Source organism: Prionailurus bengalensis, chromosome A3, assembly GCF_016509475.1.
Source record: "Prionailurus bengalensis isolate Pbe53 chromosome A3, Fcat_Pben_1.1_paternal_pri, whole genome shotgun sequence".
NCBI lineage: Eukaryota > Metazoa > Chordata > Mammalia > Carnivora > Felidae > Prionailurus > Prionailurus bengalensis.
The window spans coordinates 75841596-75859260 of record NC_057354.1 but is presented as its reverse complement, the minus strand read 5'-3'; positions in this window follow the sequence as shown (position 1 = coordinate 75859260).

Below are 17665 nucleotides of genomic sequence, written 5' to 3'. Positions count from 1 at the left end.
TAATGGACCCTTTAGAGAGGTTTTGTTGAGTTTGTGTTGGCATAGTTTTTTATCGCTTTAAGAATATTGTTTGATTGACTTCTCCTTGGTTTGTTCCCAACAAGAAGTTTGCAATCATTTTGCACTTTTTTTTCCCTGTTTGTAATGTGTCTGTTTTCCTCTGCCTGTTTTCCAAATGTTTTTTTGTCATGGGTTTTTACCTTTTATCTGTTCCTTTTTCATATTTTGTTATTTTTCTTAGTATAATGTGTTGATATTATTATGATAACAGAATAAAACTTCTCCCTCCATTAAAAAAACAACAACAACAAATCCAATATTATAGCATGACCTTAAATTCTTCAAAAAAAAAAAATGGATCTCCGTTTGCCCTTTCTCAGGGGAATTATCTGCTACAGTGACCATTTCAGCAAGAGTAAGAGAGCCAAGCCTCAAAATAGCTTTTCATCTTTTGGAAATACATTTCTTTAACCACTTTGACTCTTATGAACAACAATCAGCAGCTGGATAGCCAGTATTTCTTATTGATTCCAAACTCATTGAGCTTTCTTAAAATGCATGGAATTTTTAGGTTGAAAAAGAAAATGAATACTATTATTTCAATAAATATATTTCCAGTGGCTCAGAGTATTTTAAATCTGTTTGTACAAGATAAGTAGTATGATTTGAAAGGCTTCACAAAATCACTTCAACTAAACGACAGTTTTAGTAGTAGTAGCTTGTCGCTATATATTGAGTATATCAATGACACCCATATTTCTTACTCGTGGTGCTCCTGGTAATGCATGACATATACAGTATGTGTCTACTCTCATTACTTTGGGTTAAATAGGTGGAAAACTGCCACCTCCACAGTACAGCAGAGAGGAAAAGCTATCCTATTAATGACTCATTAATTTTTAAGTAGCCCATTGGGTTAGAAAGAATTGGAGTCAACTGCTTAAAAGTTGCCTATATTGCCTGAGACTGAGAAGGAGTTATACAGTTTGGGAAAAGACCTAATTCAGAGAGGAGTGTGAGAAATGTTATATGTATTACTTTCCTCTTGGTGTTGTCACTTTCAGTGGCTTAAAACAACACAAATTTATTCTCTTGAAGTTTTGGAGGTCAGAAATCCGAAGTCATTTCCACTGGGCTAAAGTCAAGGTGTCAGTAGGGCAGTTTCCTTTTGGAGGCTCTGAGGGGAGAATCTGTTTCCTTCCGTTCTCTAGCTTCTGGAGGACTCCTGTATGCTGGGGCTCATGACCATACCAATCTCCTGTCCAGTCATCACATCTCCTACACCTCTTATACCATCAGATTCCCTCTCATTTTTTTTAATTGTATTTATTTTTGAGAGAAAAAGATGCAGAGTGCGAGCAGGGGAGGGGCAGAGACAGGGGAGACACAGAATATGAAGCAGGTTCCAGGCTCAGAGCTGTTGAGCTGTCAGCACAGACCCCAACGCGGGGCTCCAACTCACAAACTGTGACATCATGACCTGAGCTGAAGTTGGGCACTTAACGAACTGAGCTACCCAGGCACCCCCCTCTTCATTCTTTTATAGACACTTATAGTTACATTTAGGGCCTAACAAGATACTCCATGATAATCTTTGCAATATTCTTAACTTGAATCATATCAGCAAAGGCCCTGTTGCCATGCCAGGTAACATTCACAAGTTCCAAGGTTTAGAACCCAGAAGTCTTTGGAGGCCATGATTCAGCCTACCACAGTAGAGTTCTATCTTTGTCTAAATATGCTAGGATTTTTCTTCCATCAAAAAAAAAACTTCTCTATATAGAATGACTGGTGATCATTTAATAGTTAAAGTAAGTATGGTCCCCAAAACACTTTTTAATTTGTGCTATTTAGAATTAAAGAGTAGTTAGTCATGCTTTTCATAAAACATGATCTTAATTTATCAAAGTAAAATTGGCATTTTACTGACATGTCTATTCTCACCTCTTGCTTAAGTAGTTTTCCCACTTTTCTGTGTCATTCCAAATTGAAACCAATTATATTGTATCAAGGGGCCCACCTTACTCCAGTAATGGTCTCATCCTAATACAACTAATTGCATCTGCAAGGGCCTTATTTCCAAATAAGATCACATTCTGAAGTAGTGTGGGTTAGGACTTCAATATATGAATTTGGGGGGACATAATTCAACTCATAACCAACTGTGAGGTGGAAAACCATTGACTTAAACCATGCCTTCTCCTTCATAGATGAGAGAATGGAGCCCAGACAGGTTTGGGGTCCAGGCAAAGATCATACAGTGATAAAGGTTGAGCTGAGATAACAACTCAAGACTCCTAATTCCCATTCCGGGGTCCTTTCCATATTACTTGAATTGATTCTGTTTTGGATAATTAAGGATAGAAATGTGACATTTCTTGGCTGATTTCAGTTGAATGTGTAATCTAGATATGCATGTTTTAAAAAGTAGCAGAGACTGAGTTTAACATTTTCTGACAAGATTTTCAGCCCAAGAGAACATTTGTGAGATTGCTTCTTAAAAGGCATCTTGGCAGCTCATCCCTTCTCAATTGTAATTCTAAAGAAATTGCCCATCAATTTTATATATGCCCTTATTTGTACCAAACAACTTCATCATGTCAGAGGCAACAACAATGATTAATTTATGTGCACTGTACTCAATAAGTCATCAGGGGAGGATCTTACCCTTTTCTGCATTTACAGTATTTCTGGAAAGTGTCCACCTCACTAAAGCTTTCCCAGGTTCAATGAAATTTCTATTATAACAACAATTTCGCAGCTTACATGCATAATCCTGAGAGTGATCTTCAGAAATCATCAGAAACCTTGGCACAGAATGTAGACAGTTAATAAAGATTTAAAATAATTTTCATGTGACTAGATATTACTTTGAGAGGCCAAGGAAGTGGCATCAACATTAGGTTCCTTCCAACATCACTTGTCTTTCAATGACAGTCAGAAAACCAAGACATTTATTTATATAGCTCAAAGTTTGTGTTGGTTTGTAAGTTACAATGCTCATTCTGCAACTAGTTAGTTCTGTTCAGAACAACTAGGATTGTGCCTGGAGCTATTAAGTACTTTCCATAGAAGCAACATAGTCTTGGGCAAAGTGAGAAAATTTCAGTTGGTGATTAGACCATAGAAGTATCTGCTGACCCTCATAGTAGCTCCCTTCCCACTTCATGTTCATTACAAATGAAACCAGGAGCATAGAGAACTGAGAATACCTTGTATTGCTCAGTGCCATTGGGAACCAAGGATGCACTGAGACTCAGGCTAATTAAATTGTTTACTTTTTCTCTAGGGTAGCCACATTTTTCTCATCAAACTGTAAAATTAGATTCGATTTCTTATCATAAGTTATCTATGGGAGAACGGCAAGAAATCTGGACAACTGCAGAACCTCCATCATTATAGGTTTACATTTAGGATAACCCCATCTGAATTCACTTACGTCAGTCACTGCAGAAATTGTTAAATACATTTGCTTTCAGTTTTTAAGAGATGATATAATTATAAGCACAGGCTAGACTACTCATTAAAAATAAAATACAGAGATGCCTGGGTGGCTCAGTCGGTTAAGCATCCAACTTCAGCTCAGGTCGTGAACTTGCAGTTTGTGAGTTTGAGCCCCGCATCGGGCTCTGTGCTGACAGCTCAGAGCCTGGAACCTGCTTCAGATTCTGTGTCTCCCTCTCACTCTGCCCCTCCCCTGCCCACACTCTGTCTCTCTCTCTCTCAAAGATAAATAAAGTTTAAATTTTTTAAAAAATAAAATACAGATACTACTTTTCAAGTCAGAAAAATAAGCACTTTTTTAAAAAGTTAAGTTCAAATGTTCCCTTAATATCTTGAACCTTTAAGTACTAAAAATGATTAAATATTTAAAACCAAACTTTGATGATTTTTCACTTTGTTAATACAGAAAATTGGATTTTTCATGAGGCAGTGTTTGCTGCTTGGGGATAATAATGTAACAAATAAATATTTTAATAGAGAAGATAGAGAATGTTTATACACAAACACTCTCAAGTCAATTAAATGTCATAAAAACAAGCAGCATTAAAAAAAATAACACCTTACATTTCTAGAATATCTGAGATTAAATTATGAAAATGTAGGTGTGCCTAGGTGGGTTACTTAGGTAAGCATCTGACTTCTGCTTAGGTCGTGGTAGTGGGTTTGAACCCCGCAAAGGGCTCTGTGCTGACAGCATGGAGCCTGCTTCAGATTCTGTGCCTCCCTCTCTCTCTGCCCCTCCCTGACTCATGCTCTCTCTCAAAAATAAAAAAAATAAAACATTAAAAAAATTTTCTTAAATAAATAAATAATGAAAATGTAGAAAGACAAATCTTTTCATACCTAAAACTGCATTCTTTTCTCATTCATTGTTTTTGTCCACAATAATAATTTTTCTTTTTCATTTTTCTTGGTTTTTAAACTTTCATAGAACACCAAATAGGTGTGAATCCTAAAATGACAATTATGCTTGCCAATAAATCACATTTGCAAAATATGCCAGAAGTGTTCATTTTCTTCTGAAAGTCCTTTGACTGTCTTGCATTCTTTAGGAAACCTTTTTTTCTACTATTGCCCCCAAATGGGAAATAGCCAAAAAACCTGCTGAATAATTTCCTAATGAAGTTTCTTTGCATATAGTTTGTATAAACAAAAGTGTGAATGCTGTAAAAGAAGTAAAGTGTTACTGAGCAGTATTCCCTAGACATTTTCTAAAAGATTTAAAACTGCAAGGGGACATAAAATCACTCAAAATCACATTCTTAGGAATATGCGGAAGCTAACTTTCTTTCCAAAACTCATGAATTCAAAATTTCCCCTGATGATTTTTGAAAACCGCAACTACTGTAGTAGAGAAACAGTGGAAAATTGGAAAAGAGTGGGAAAACTTGGGGAATTTACTAAAAGTGTGCTTGAGTGTGACCTTGGCTGAATGTCGCCACATAAAAGGAGTTAATTCCCTTGACAACTCTGTAGTTGTTTTCTTTCTACCAACTGAGGATGTGATATAACCCCAATTGTTTTTAACGTAGAAATTTGAACTGCCTCATTAATGTCTCATTAGACATTACAGGGTCAGGTTCCTCTAATCACCTCTTCCATCTGACCATTGCTTTCGGCTGAGAGGTGGTAGGGGCAATGTCAATGTAAACCATCATTGCCATAATAATTTGAGATAGGTAGCATTATCATTCTTTTTTTTTTTTGCAACTATTTTTTCACTGCTATAACATTATTCTTCAAAAACATTCCATTTTCCATCAGCAAACTCTGATTCCTTTAAAAAAATAATCTCACAAGACACATTTTATTTTTTCTTTTCCAATGTAACTTCAGGAAGCCTTATATTTTAGAAAATAATTATGTTTGTTTCTTAGTAAATCTTAGCTACTTCTTTCACCATTAATATGCAGACAGGCTTGCTGGAGAGTGTAACGTTTTATTTACCTTGCTCCCATCAGTTGACACTCAGACATTCATGTAAATGTTGGCACTTGGCAAGGTGGACACAGAGTGCACAAGGGAAGTGATAAGGAAAATAAGAGAAAATTAGATTAAAAAAGAAGAAAATTGCTTCCTTCAACACTGAATGCCCTTGAGGGTGTTGGAGCTGTTATCAGATTGAGAAGGGGATTTCTTAAAGTTCTGTTTTTGATTTCACCTTACCTTGAAGAATGAAAAATGTGAAAGTATGTATCATTCTAGACACCGAAAATTTTCTTAGTATGTTTGATTGCAAGTACTAAAGCTCATGTGAAATGATTTAAACTTAATAGGGAAATTTATTTAAAGATATAGGGGATGTCTCAATGAACAAAAATACAGAGATATAATGGGGCTTTCTCTCATGTTTAAGTATTTTTATTAATTTAACATCGTATCCTGGAAATCACTCCAAATCAGATCATGTGGATCTTTCCAATTATTTTCACATTAGTGTATTTCTTTATTGTAAGGTATCTATCATAGTGCTTGTACCTAGGCTCCTGTGGATGAGCATTAATATTTTTCCAATATTTGTTTTTACATATAATATCATTGCAAATAACCTTGTGCATACATGATTTCATAATGTGGGGTATATACTTAGGATGAGCTTTTAGGAGTAAGAAAGGGTAATTTTGTACTAATTGCCAAATTCCCTTCCATGGGTGTGGTCCACTTCTCTGCACTCTCTTGGCAACAAATTACTACTGCTTTCCTCACAGCCTTGCTGACTGTGTGATCTGTAGCTTTAAATTTTTTGAAAATTTCAAGAGAAATGGTATCTGAGTCTAATTTTAATCTGTGCATTTTATTATGAGTAAAGTTTTATATGTTTTTACATGTTAATGACTATAAATCTTACTTTGTGAATTGTATCTTCATGAGGATTGACTTTTTGAGCAGAATTTTTGATTTGGGGCTTGGTTTTATTATTTTATTTTCTTTTTAAACATCTCATATATTAAGTAAATTAGCCTTTTCATCTACTTTTTATGTTATATTGGCTGAAAATATTTTTCTCTCTGTTTTCTTTTGACTTTGCTTATGCCTTCTTTTCCCTATGAAAAAGACCGTTTTAATTGTTTCAATTAGCCATATGTTCTTTTATTGCTTCTGGATTTTAACAGAATATTAAAATGCCTTTCCTATCCAGGTTATAAATTACTATTTTTTTTTGCTTTACATTAAAAAAATTATATTTTACTATGCTAAAAACAGAACCTGAGATCTACTCTCTCAATAAAATTTAAAATGTACAATACAGTGTTTTGAACTATAGGTTAAAATTATTGCATAGCAAACACATGTCTAGAGCTTATTCATCTTGCTTAACTGAAACTTTATGCCATTCTTCCACTCTTCTATGAATTTGACTATTTTAAATTTTCTTTTTTTTTTTTTGAACGTTTATTTATTTTTGGGACAGAGAGAGACAGAGCATGAACGGGGGAGGGGCAGAGAGAGAGGGAGACACAGAATCGGAAACAGGCTCCAGGCTCTGAGCCATCAGCCCAGAGCCTGACGCGGGGCTCGAACTCCCGGACCGCAAGATCGTGACCTGGCTGAAGTCGGATGCTTAACCGACTGCGCCACCCAGGAGCCCCATGAATTTGACTATTTTAAATATCTCATATATAAGTAGAATCATGCTTTGCATTTATATCTCAGATACATTTGGAAATTACTCTAGGGAATGGCATCAGATGTGGATTCATTCTTACCTTTGTCTAGTTGGCTCTTTAAGTTTCCAAACTTTACATATTTAAAAACCACTATATTCCTAACTTATGTATGAGATGCTTCCTTTATTGTGTATTAAAATGCCATATAAACATTGATTTGCATGTGCTATGTTCTTTTAATTATAGAGGATTTGTATCATATTAGTTAGCTAACCTTTTATTGCTCTTTTTTTTTGAATTTTTAGATATAATTGGAAGCTTATTTTCCATGTAAACTTATTTTTCATATAAACTTCAGAAGTAACTTGTCTAGGCTCTGACATTGGTATTTTTATTGAAATGGCATTAAATTGATTTATTACTTAGGAGGAACCAACATCTTCAGTGAACCATCTTTTCCAAAAACAATAATTGCCTCTCCATTTGTGCAGGTTATTGCTTGAATTTTTAAGTTTTCACCAGTAGGTTTTCACATTTCTCATTACATTTATCTAAGTATTTTAGCTATTTATAACTAATATAAGATAAAAAATATTTTCTCCTCACTTATAATCTTTAAATTTTTGTTTTTTATATGTATTAAATGTGTTGATTTTTGTCTGTTTATTTTATATTCTGCCACCATGCTGAATTATTTTATCATTTGTATTATACTTATCATTGATTCTCTTGAGTTGTCCAGGAATACTGTGTATTAGTTTTGTGTGTGTGTGTGTGTGTGTGTGTGTGTGTGTGTATGTGTGTGGTGGTTGTTGTTGTTGTTTTAGTAACTGTGATATAGTAATTTATAGAAATATATATTTGGTCATCCAAATTATTCATATATAGCTGATCCTCACCCACAGTTCCTGAAATTGCTTCAAAGCCATAAAGGTGAAATGGGCATCTTGTTATTAATGAAGGTGACCTTTGAACCCCACCTAAAGGTGGGGACTGGTTGCCAGGGGTATCAGCTATGTGATTAGAGATTTGGAAATTTTGGTCCCTCCCTGGAAATCAGGGGTAGAAGAAAGGCTGGAGGTTGAATCAGCCAATGGCCAATGACTTAGTCAATCATGACTATGTAATGGAGCCTCCATAAAGAAACAAGAAGACAGCCTTTTGGTTCCTTTTTGGAGAGCTTCCATGCTCAGAAAACCAGAATGCTTCCACATGCCATGGAGCCAGTCCCCAAGCTCTACAATAGCAGAAGTTCCTTTATTTAGGATGTTGCTCTATGGATCTCTTCATCTGGCTATTGATTCATAACCTTTATCATACCCTTTAATAACCTGGCATTCGTAAGTGTTTCCTCAAGTTCTGTAAGCTGATCTTGCAAATTAATTGAACCTAAGGAGGAGGTTGTTGGAACCTCTAATCTGTAGCCAGTTGCTCAGAAACACAGGTAAAAGACAGAGCCTTGTGACTGGTGTCTGACGTTGGGGGGTGGAGAGCAATCTGTAAGACTAAATGTTTAACCTGTGGAATCTGATGCTATTTCTGGGTAGTGTCAGAATTGAATTCAATTCTCAGCTGGTGTCTGAGAATTGCTTGGTGTTGTATGTTGGGGCAACTTTCTGACATTGGAATTGGATCCAGAAACCCTAAAAGAGTCACTTTGTGGTATCTCACAATAACCACTTATCATGGCCAGAAGTTATTTAGTCTGGACTCCACTGGGCAGTTCTGGTCATGGCTGGGATCACTGATACATCTGAAGTTGCCTCGTCAAATTAAGTAGCTCTGCTTCTGGGAACTGGCCAGAAGTTAGCTGCAACTAAAATAGGGGTGTGTAAATAATGTGTCACTCATGCAACACATTCAACTAGGGTTGTTCACATGGTAACTCAGTGGAGTTCTAAAAGTGTAAACAAAAGTGTGCAAAGTGTTTTGAGGCCTGGCTTCAGAACTGATGTCATGTTGCTTCCCCTACATTTGATTTACTTGCCAAAGAGATAAAAAGTCCAGTCCAGCTTACGGGATGAAGAAATAGTTTCCATCTTTTGATGGAAGTAGCTGAAAAATGGCATTGCAAATTGCAAAGAGGCATGAATTTGGGGAAGAGAATAATTTATGGCCATTTTTTGCATTCTGTTACAGTCTGCCCGTCTGCCATGGTGTTTCACATTCCTCTCACATGTGAAATGTGCTTCTGCTGTACTCAAGGATTCCCAAAAGACTCATTTAATTATGGCGTCAGTTACAAAGCCCAGAACTGTATGACCCATATTATGTCCAGACAAATCTCTCCATATTTTAGAGATCTATTAACTAAAAAGACAAGTTATCTGCCCCTTTCCCACCCCACCCAATATGCAGTGGTGAGATGTGGATAGCATAGCCAGAAAAGATACTGTCATTGTCAAAGAGCCACATGAGAAGCATGCACAGTCACTGCTCTGTTGCAATTCTGAAATTCCACTGAATAAACATTGCTGCCCTGATCCATGGAGAAGAAATGCTCCTCAGTTAGTGTCCATTTCCGCTCTGTGGAAATGGTTCCTTGGTCCATTGTTTTCTACTAACCCCTGGGGATCCCTTCGTTGTCCATGGCTCTTGACTTTACCATCTAGACTCTTGATTTCAACTTATGTAATGTCCTTCGTTTTTTTGTAAGAGATGGACTATTTTGGCAGCTAAGCAGCTTTCTACCCATAGAAATTTGGGAGCTTAAAAAATATCTTGCAGTTTGAAAAATCTCAATAAATTTGGTATAAGTTGCAACATATTCTGTAATACATATCTTTGGAAAACTGGTTTCCTATGACTCTAACTGCATTCAACAAAAGCCAGACTCAAAGTTAATGTTATTTTTTATTTTTTTAAATTTTTTTTAACGTTTATTTTTGAGACAGAGAGACAGAGCATGAACAGGGGAGGGGCAGAGAGAGGGAGACACAGAATCTGAAACGGGCTCCAGGCTCTGAGCTGTCAGCACAGAGCCCGACACGGGGCTCGAACTCACGGACCGTGAGATCATGACCTGAGCCAAAGTTGGACGCTTAACCGACTGAGCCCCCCAGGCACCTCTCAAAGTTAATTTTAAAATATGCTTGTTTTTCTAGACTTAAGAGTTGTTCTGGATTTGTCGGAATACTATGCGACAGTATTTTTAAGATTCTTACATCTTTGTCAAGCTGAGAGCGTCTACCAAACTACCTTTCTAAATCACTCTGCAGTCTTAAAAATAAATCACACCTATGATTTGAACTATGTCATAGACCCCTGATTCACATTTTTAATTTTGGTTTAATTGGATGTTATTTGGAGAACCAGACACTGGACTACTGGGATGCATCAAATGATTGCCACAAAGACCAGTTGGTCTTTGGAAGATGATTCATCAGCATTATCCTATGAAGTGAGGTTTTAAAAATTATCTCGACTTCTGCATATCTATAAGTTAGAGTTGGGGGAGTGATACTTGGATGTCTATAGGAAAAAGTTCAGAGATATAGGGAAAGTAGTACTTGAAGGTAACAAGCAAAAAATAAACTAGAGACTGGCCAGAGCAAAATGTTTTGTCTGTCTAATAAATCTATGCAACTTTAAATTGAGCAAAGGTGAGGAATCAGATATAAATAGGGATAGGATATAAATAAGTAAGAAAAAGAATGTGTAGGGTAAGAAAGAAAAGGCGTTGGTAATTTTATACAAATGTGATTAGCATTTATTTACATTTTTTTTTACTTTTCCATTTAGCTCCTACCTTTGAAACACTTCCCATTTTCTTCATTACATAAATCATGTCGTGAAGGGGCAGGAATAAATTTAGTAAGAAAATTATGTTAGGGTGAAATTTGGATTGCCATTCTGCAAAACAGAAGTGAGTCTTCCTCTTAAATGTGAGGTAAATTTTCTTAAGGGATGGGGAATGGAAACAGAAAGGTTGGCAATGTGTAGCATAGAGAAGCCAGGACAATTTAATGAAGAGTCCACTATTAGGATAAATGCTTGGTCAAATAGTTAAGGAAAGAGAGAGATCTTACTGTCTTAAGAGAGGTGAAAAAGAATAACTTGTTATTTGTCAAAAGTGATAAGAGAAATAAGACAACTAACCATAAATAATTTCAGAGAATAAAGATAATCCGAATACAGATTAATTCAGGAAGAAGTTAAAACTTAGAAGCAAGATTACAATTCCAATAATGTAAGTAGGAGGGAAAACTTTGAGTGATTTACAGATCAAGTGGCTCAATGGCCAAGAGAAAAATTCTGATTACCTATGACAAACTGCATTTTCCTTGGTATTTCATGTCAGGTGAGATAGAATTTAAACTAAAAGTATGAAGGAACAGAAGTCATTCATTCCTGTGTATATAATTAATAACAAAAATAACATTTTAAAAGTCTTCTGTGATGAACAGCATTGCCACAGATATCAAAGCAAGAACCATTAGAAATACACAAAAAATAGGCAAAATTAGAAATTCATCATAAAAATACAGTTGCAGATGATATTCTTGTGTGACTAACTAGAATTATGGATGTAAAACACATTTTTTTTTTGTTCTACAGAGTCACTTCCTCTTTTTGACTTTTTATGGGATGTCCGGAAGAAATCTCATATTCTGTGACAACAAAAATTCTAAAAGAATTCAGAACCAATACAGAATTCATTCTCTGAATACTACATAGTTAATTAAGCAACAAAAATACAAGACAGGTTCAAAATTTCATCATGCGGATGACTGACCATAGTTCAGTTCAACAAACATTTTGTAACTATTTGTCATATGCTAGACACTGTGATAGGTGCTAGAGATTCAAAGAAGATTGACAAATATTTAAAGATGAAGTAAAGGCTAAGATAATTTGTTATCCATGAAAACAATGAACTGTTAATGAATTACTTTGAAGGATTCAGAGTAATTCCATAATAGGAAATTGGAAATTCAGTCCATTAGGATTGAGGACTTCATACTAGTTAGCTATAAATAAAACAAACGCTAACACAAGTCTCTGCTTTTAATAATATAACATCCACAGGTCATCTTCCCATGTAAACACTTCTAAAAATGTCTCCTGTATAATACAGTAGCTACTGTCCATGTAGCTTAAAAAGGTGTTTATCCACTCTGCAAAGGGAAGAGATCCCAAGTCTATCACCTCTGAGCAATAGCCATCCTTCCTCTAGTCCTGCTACAACCCTGACAGTAAATCTGTGGACTAAAACAAATTTTCTTCACCCTTACTTTATCTTTAAATATATACTTATAAATACATAACTATTATCTATTATTTCAGGCAAAAAGACTAAGGAAATAAAACGAGAACTAGTTAAAACAACTAGACATTTGCCAATTCCATCAAGGAAATAAATACAGGGATAGGCTGCATGCTCACTTCTAATAATGTTTTTTGCAGTGGTGTTCTGTAAGTGGCCTTCTTTGGGAATTTCTGATTACCCTCCTGGAATATTTATTTGGTATTTGGTTAGCATTTGTCCAGCACCCCAGTTTCTTGAGGGTTCTTTGCTCATAATGGTAAGTCAACTTTATTAGAGATCTGAACTTTTATTTATCTTTAATACTGAACCTAGACTTTCAAGGTAAAGTTACAAGGGGTTTCCCCTACTTCTTTATTCTCCTAGTTTCTCTGAAACTATGTTTCATCTTGGTAGCAGTGATAATTACTGCAAACCAACACAGAAATTCCTTTTTTAACTGTTTCACCCAGGGTCATGAAGTCATAAAGCACAAAAAAGGTTAGGTGAGAATCTCAACTTTCAATTCAGTGCAGCTACTTTGTTCTCTGGTAGAATTCGTTAAAATATTTCTTTATTTTTTTTAATATTTATTTTTGAGAGAGAGACAGAGTGTGAGCAGGGAAGGGGCAGAGAGAGAGAAGGAGACACAGAATCTGAAGCAGGCTTTAGGCTCTGAGCTGTCAGCACAGAGCTGGACGTAGGGCTCGAACTCATGAACTGTGAGATCATAACCTGGGCCGAAGTTGGATGCTTAACTGACTGAGCCACCCAGGAGCTCCCCCGTCTCCAATTTTTTTTTAATACTAACTCCTATGAGTACAGCCCAAAGTAAAAGACAACGAGGAAGTTTTGTGAATAAATAATTATGTGAGTAATAATAGTTGCTCTTCATGCTTTCATCCCTAAAGTCCAGAGCCTTTAAAATTTGACTATGGAAGGAAAAGCTGCTAGATAACACATCCTGAATCAATGCCCTAACCTTGAAAAGTATTGTCTTCACACATAGCACCATAATGGAATATTCAATATCTGCTTCCAGATTATGGTGTAAATAGTAGGAAGAAAGCATACTATATGGACTTAGTATCTTTCTCTGACTTATTCTTTCTCTGAAAAGTTATTCCCTTGGTCAGAAGAAATATTTTATGAAATACAATGATGACATACATGATATTTAGTAATCAAGCAATCCTCTCTCAAGTTCAGTAGCTCCTATTGCTATCATTGGGTTCTCAACAGAAGCATTAGACATTTCATCGGGGTAATGGCAAAGTCCAATGTTGTAGAGCCCATGCAAGCCTGACCTGACTTGTCAACTTGCCAATGTATTTATGAGTCCACTGACGGAACAGAGGTGTGAATGTTAAAGAAGAATGTCTGAAACATGTACGAAAGACCATCTTGTTTTCTTGATTAGAGGAAATATCCTCTGAAAGGAGGCTCTTTTAAGACCACTCACAAGGGGCACAAATTTTCTTATTCTCTGGGTTCATTTTTAGTGCTCTAGACTCATTTGTGCATTCTTTTCCCAAATTTCTTAGTCACATTGCTTCCAAGCCCTTATTCTGTCCCCATTAAGTGACCGGTAGTTTAGCCATTGTCCATTTAGAAGTATAGGTCCTTACCTCAGGCTATTTTGATTTCCCATTAAAATGACACATACTGCATAGTTATTCCCACAGGCAGGATTTCTCTTCTTCACTTTTCTTCAGGGCATTTGTGTTTAGGAAATAATGCTAAAAAGATCCCCTCTTGGTTGGTGCTTGCATACTGCGCAGCCTTATCTGTAAACCAGAGTTAAAATGTTTTTTTCTTATCAATTAATAGTACTTAGGGAATTCTGGGTGAGGGGCCAAAGAGAAGGTCAGTTGTAGGATAGCTGTTATCATGTTAAAAAGATGGACAAGTTCCTTGTGCCATTCAGGGCCAGATCAAATTTTTCAGGGACGAGCACAGGAAGTGCTTCTGGGCATCTTCAGTGATGTGGCAGATGGATCTGCTAATGCCCAATTTATAGTAAGGACTTGGATAGCCCAGTCCATAGGTCCTCCATGGTAAGACATTTAGAATTCACTACTTACAAATGTAAAGATATATGTTGGTTTTCAGATGGTGATGATGTACTTATTGAAGAGGGCACAGCTTTGCTACAAAATGTTAGATGACTTCAGAGCCAACTGTTCTATCAGGGATTCACATCGATATAAATAATTTCAGTCTAATGCTTTGAATATCATTGAGCTAAAACATCACTGAAACAAGAGTCTGAGACACTTCTGATGTGGCCATCTAAGCCTTTTCATGCATGAGTCTTGACACAATCTACAAATTTTCAAAGATCTATTACTTTTAAAAAATATTAGTGTTTTGCAAAATACATGTCTGTAAAGGAGTATAATCCAACACATGCAAAAAGAAATCTTAAAATTCAATAATAAGAAAAATAACAACCCAATTTAAAAATGGTCAAAAACCAGGGCACCTAGGTGGCTCAGTCTGGTAAGCACCTGACTCCATGATCTCACCATTCATGAGACTGAGCCCTGCATTGGGCTCTGTGCTAGTGATAAGGAGGCTGCTTGGGACTCCCTCTCTCCCTGCTCCTCCCCTGTTCACACTCTCTCACTCAAAATAAGTAAATAAACACTTTTCAAAAATGAGCAAGGACGTTAAGAGACACCTCACCAAAAAAGATATACAGGTGGCAAATAACCATATTGAAAGATACTCCTTTTAGTTTTGTTGATTGTTTTTCCTTTGCCATACAGAAGCATTTTATTTTTCTTTAATTTGTTTTATTTTTATTTTAAAAATATTTTTAAATGTTTATTTATTTTTGAGAGAGAGAGAGAAAGAGAGAAAATGAGTGGGGGAGGGACTGAGAAAGAGGGAGACAGAGAATCCCAACAGGCTCTGTGTTGTCAGTGCAGAGCCCCACACAGGGCTGGAAATTGAGAGCCGTGAGATCATGACCTGAACCGAAATCAAGAGCTGGACGCTTAACCAGCTGAGCCACCCAGTTTCCCCCAGAAGACTTTTATTTTGATGAAATCCCAATAGTTTATTTTTGCTTTTGTTTCCCTTGCCTCAGGAGACAATGTCAATGTGATGTCAAAGAAGTTTTGCCTGTGTTCTCCTCTAGGATTTTATGGTTTCAGGTCTCACATTTAAGTCTTTAATCTATTTTGAATTTATTTTTATGTATGGTGCAAGAAACTGGTTCAGTTTCATTCTTTTGCATATAGCTGTCCAGTTTCCCCAACACCATTTGTTGAAGAGGTTGTTTTTCCTATTGCATATTCTTACCTCCTTTGTCAAAGATTAATTGGCCATATAATTGTGGATTCATTTCTGGGTTTTCTATTCCATTTCATTGATCTATGTGTCTATTTTTGTGATAGTACCATACTGTTTTGATCAGTACAGGTTTGCAATACAACTTGAAATCTGGAATTGTGATGCCTCCAGCTTTGTTTTTAAAGGTAACTTTGTCTACTTAAGGTCTTTTGTGGTTCCATACATTCTAGCTACTAACAAGAATTTAAATGAAACCTAAAACCCAAAACAAAATAAGAAACAAACAAATAAGAACCTTCCTGACCACATGTCATCAGTAAATTAAAACAACAATGAGATACCACTACATACCCATCAAAATGGCCAAAATCAATATCCAGACACCAATGACACCAACTGCTGGTAAGGATGTGAAGCAACAGGAACTCTCTTTCTTTGCTGGTGGGAGTGCAAAATGGTTCAGCCATATTGGAAGACAGTATGAAGGTTTCTTACAAAACTACACACTCTCTACCCTATGATCCAGCAGTCATACTACTTGTGAAGACTTATGTCCACAGAAAAATTTACATATGGAAGTTTATAGGAGCTTTATTCATAACTGTCAAAACTTAGAAGTAACACAGACATCTTTCAGTAGGTGAATGGATAAATAAAATATAGTACATCCAGACAATGGAATATTATTCTTACTAAAAATAAATGGGCTATTAAACCATGAAAAGAAATTATAGAAAACTTAAATGCATATTACTAGGGAAAGGAATGCTACATATGTGTGATTCCAACTATATGACATTCTTAAAAAGGCAAAACTATGGAGACAGCAAAAGGATTTGTGGTTGCAAGGGGTTGGATGGAGGGGAAGGATTGAATATGTTAAGTACAGAGGATTTTGAAGACAGTGAATATACTATGTGTGATATCTTAATGATGTACATATATCATTATATATTTCTCCAAACCCATAGAACATATAACCAGGAGTAAACTCTAATGTAAACTATAGACTTTGAGTGATTATGATGTGTCAACGTAGGTAGTAAATGTATTACTCGACTGTGAGGAGGAGGATTGATAATGGAAGAAACTACGTATGTATGAGGGCGGGGGATATTTGGGAAATCTCTCTACCTTGCTTTTATGTTTGCTGTGAACCTAAAACTTCTTTGAAAAAAAAGAAGTCTTAAGAAATAAGATGTAAAAGTTACACTTTTGAGTTATAATATAGTGCACAAATGTATACACCTGTATACACCTGCCATCACACGCAGCAAGATTTAGAACATCTCCCACACCCACACCCACACCCAGAAATAAACACTTTTCTTGACTTAAAGCAACATAATTTAAACATAGTTTTGCCTATTTTTGAACTTTATATAAATGAAATCATATACTATGTACTCTTTTGTTTGACTCATTTTGCTTATCACGGTATCAATAAAATGCATCCACATTGTTGCAAGTAGCAACCATTTGGTCATTTTTATTGCTAAGTGGTATTTCATTGTATGAATAAGCATTGTTATATTTACCCATTCAACTGTTGATAGGTATTTGAGCAAGGTATAGGTTTTGGCTTCTGTGATTAATCCTTCTGAAGATTCTTGCACAGGTGTTTTGCTAGACACTGCTCTCACTTATCTTGGGTATACACTTAAAAGTGGAACTGGTGAGTCATATGGAAGCCATTTATACACACACACACACACGCTATATATATATATATATATATATATATATATATATATATATATATAGCTTTATATTTGGAATGTACTGACTGTTTTCCAAACAGCTTTTACCAATTTACAGTCTCACTAGCAATGTGTAGACCTCCAACTGCTACATATTTTCTCCATACATGTTAGTAAGTGTGTAGTAGTACCTAAAAACAGTTATACTTTGAATTTAGCAAAGGCTTGATACCTTCTTAATACTTACCTGCTATTTAAATATATTCTTTTGTGAAATGCCTACCAGAGTCTTTTGTCCGTTTTTTGTT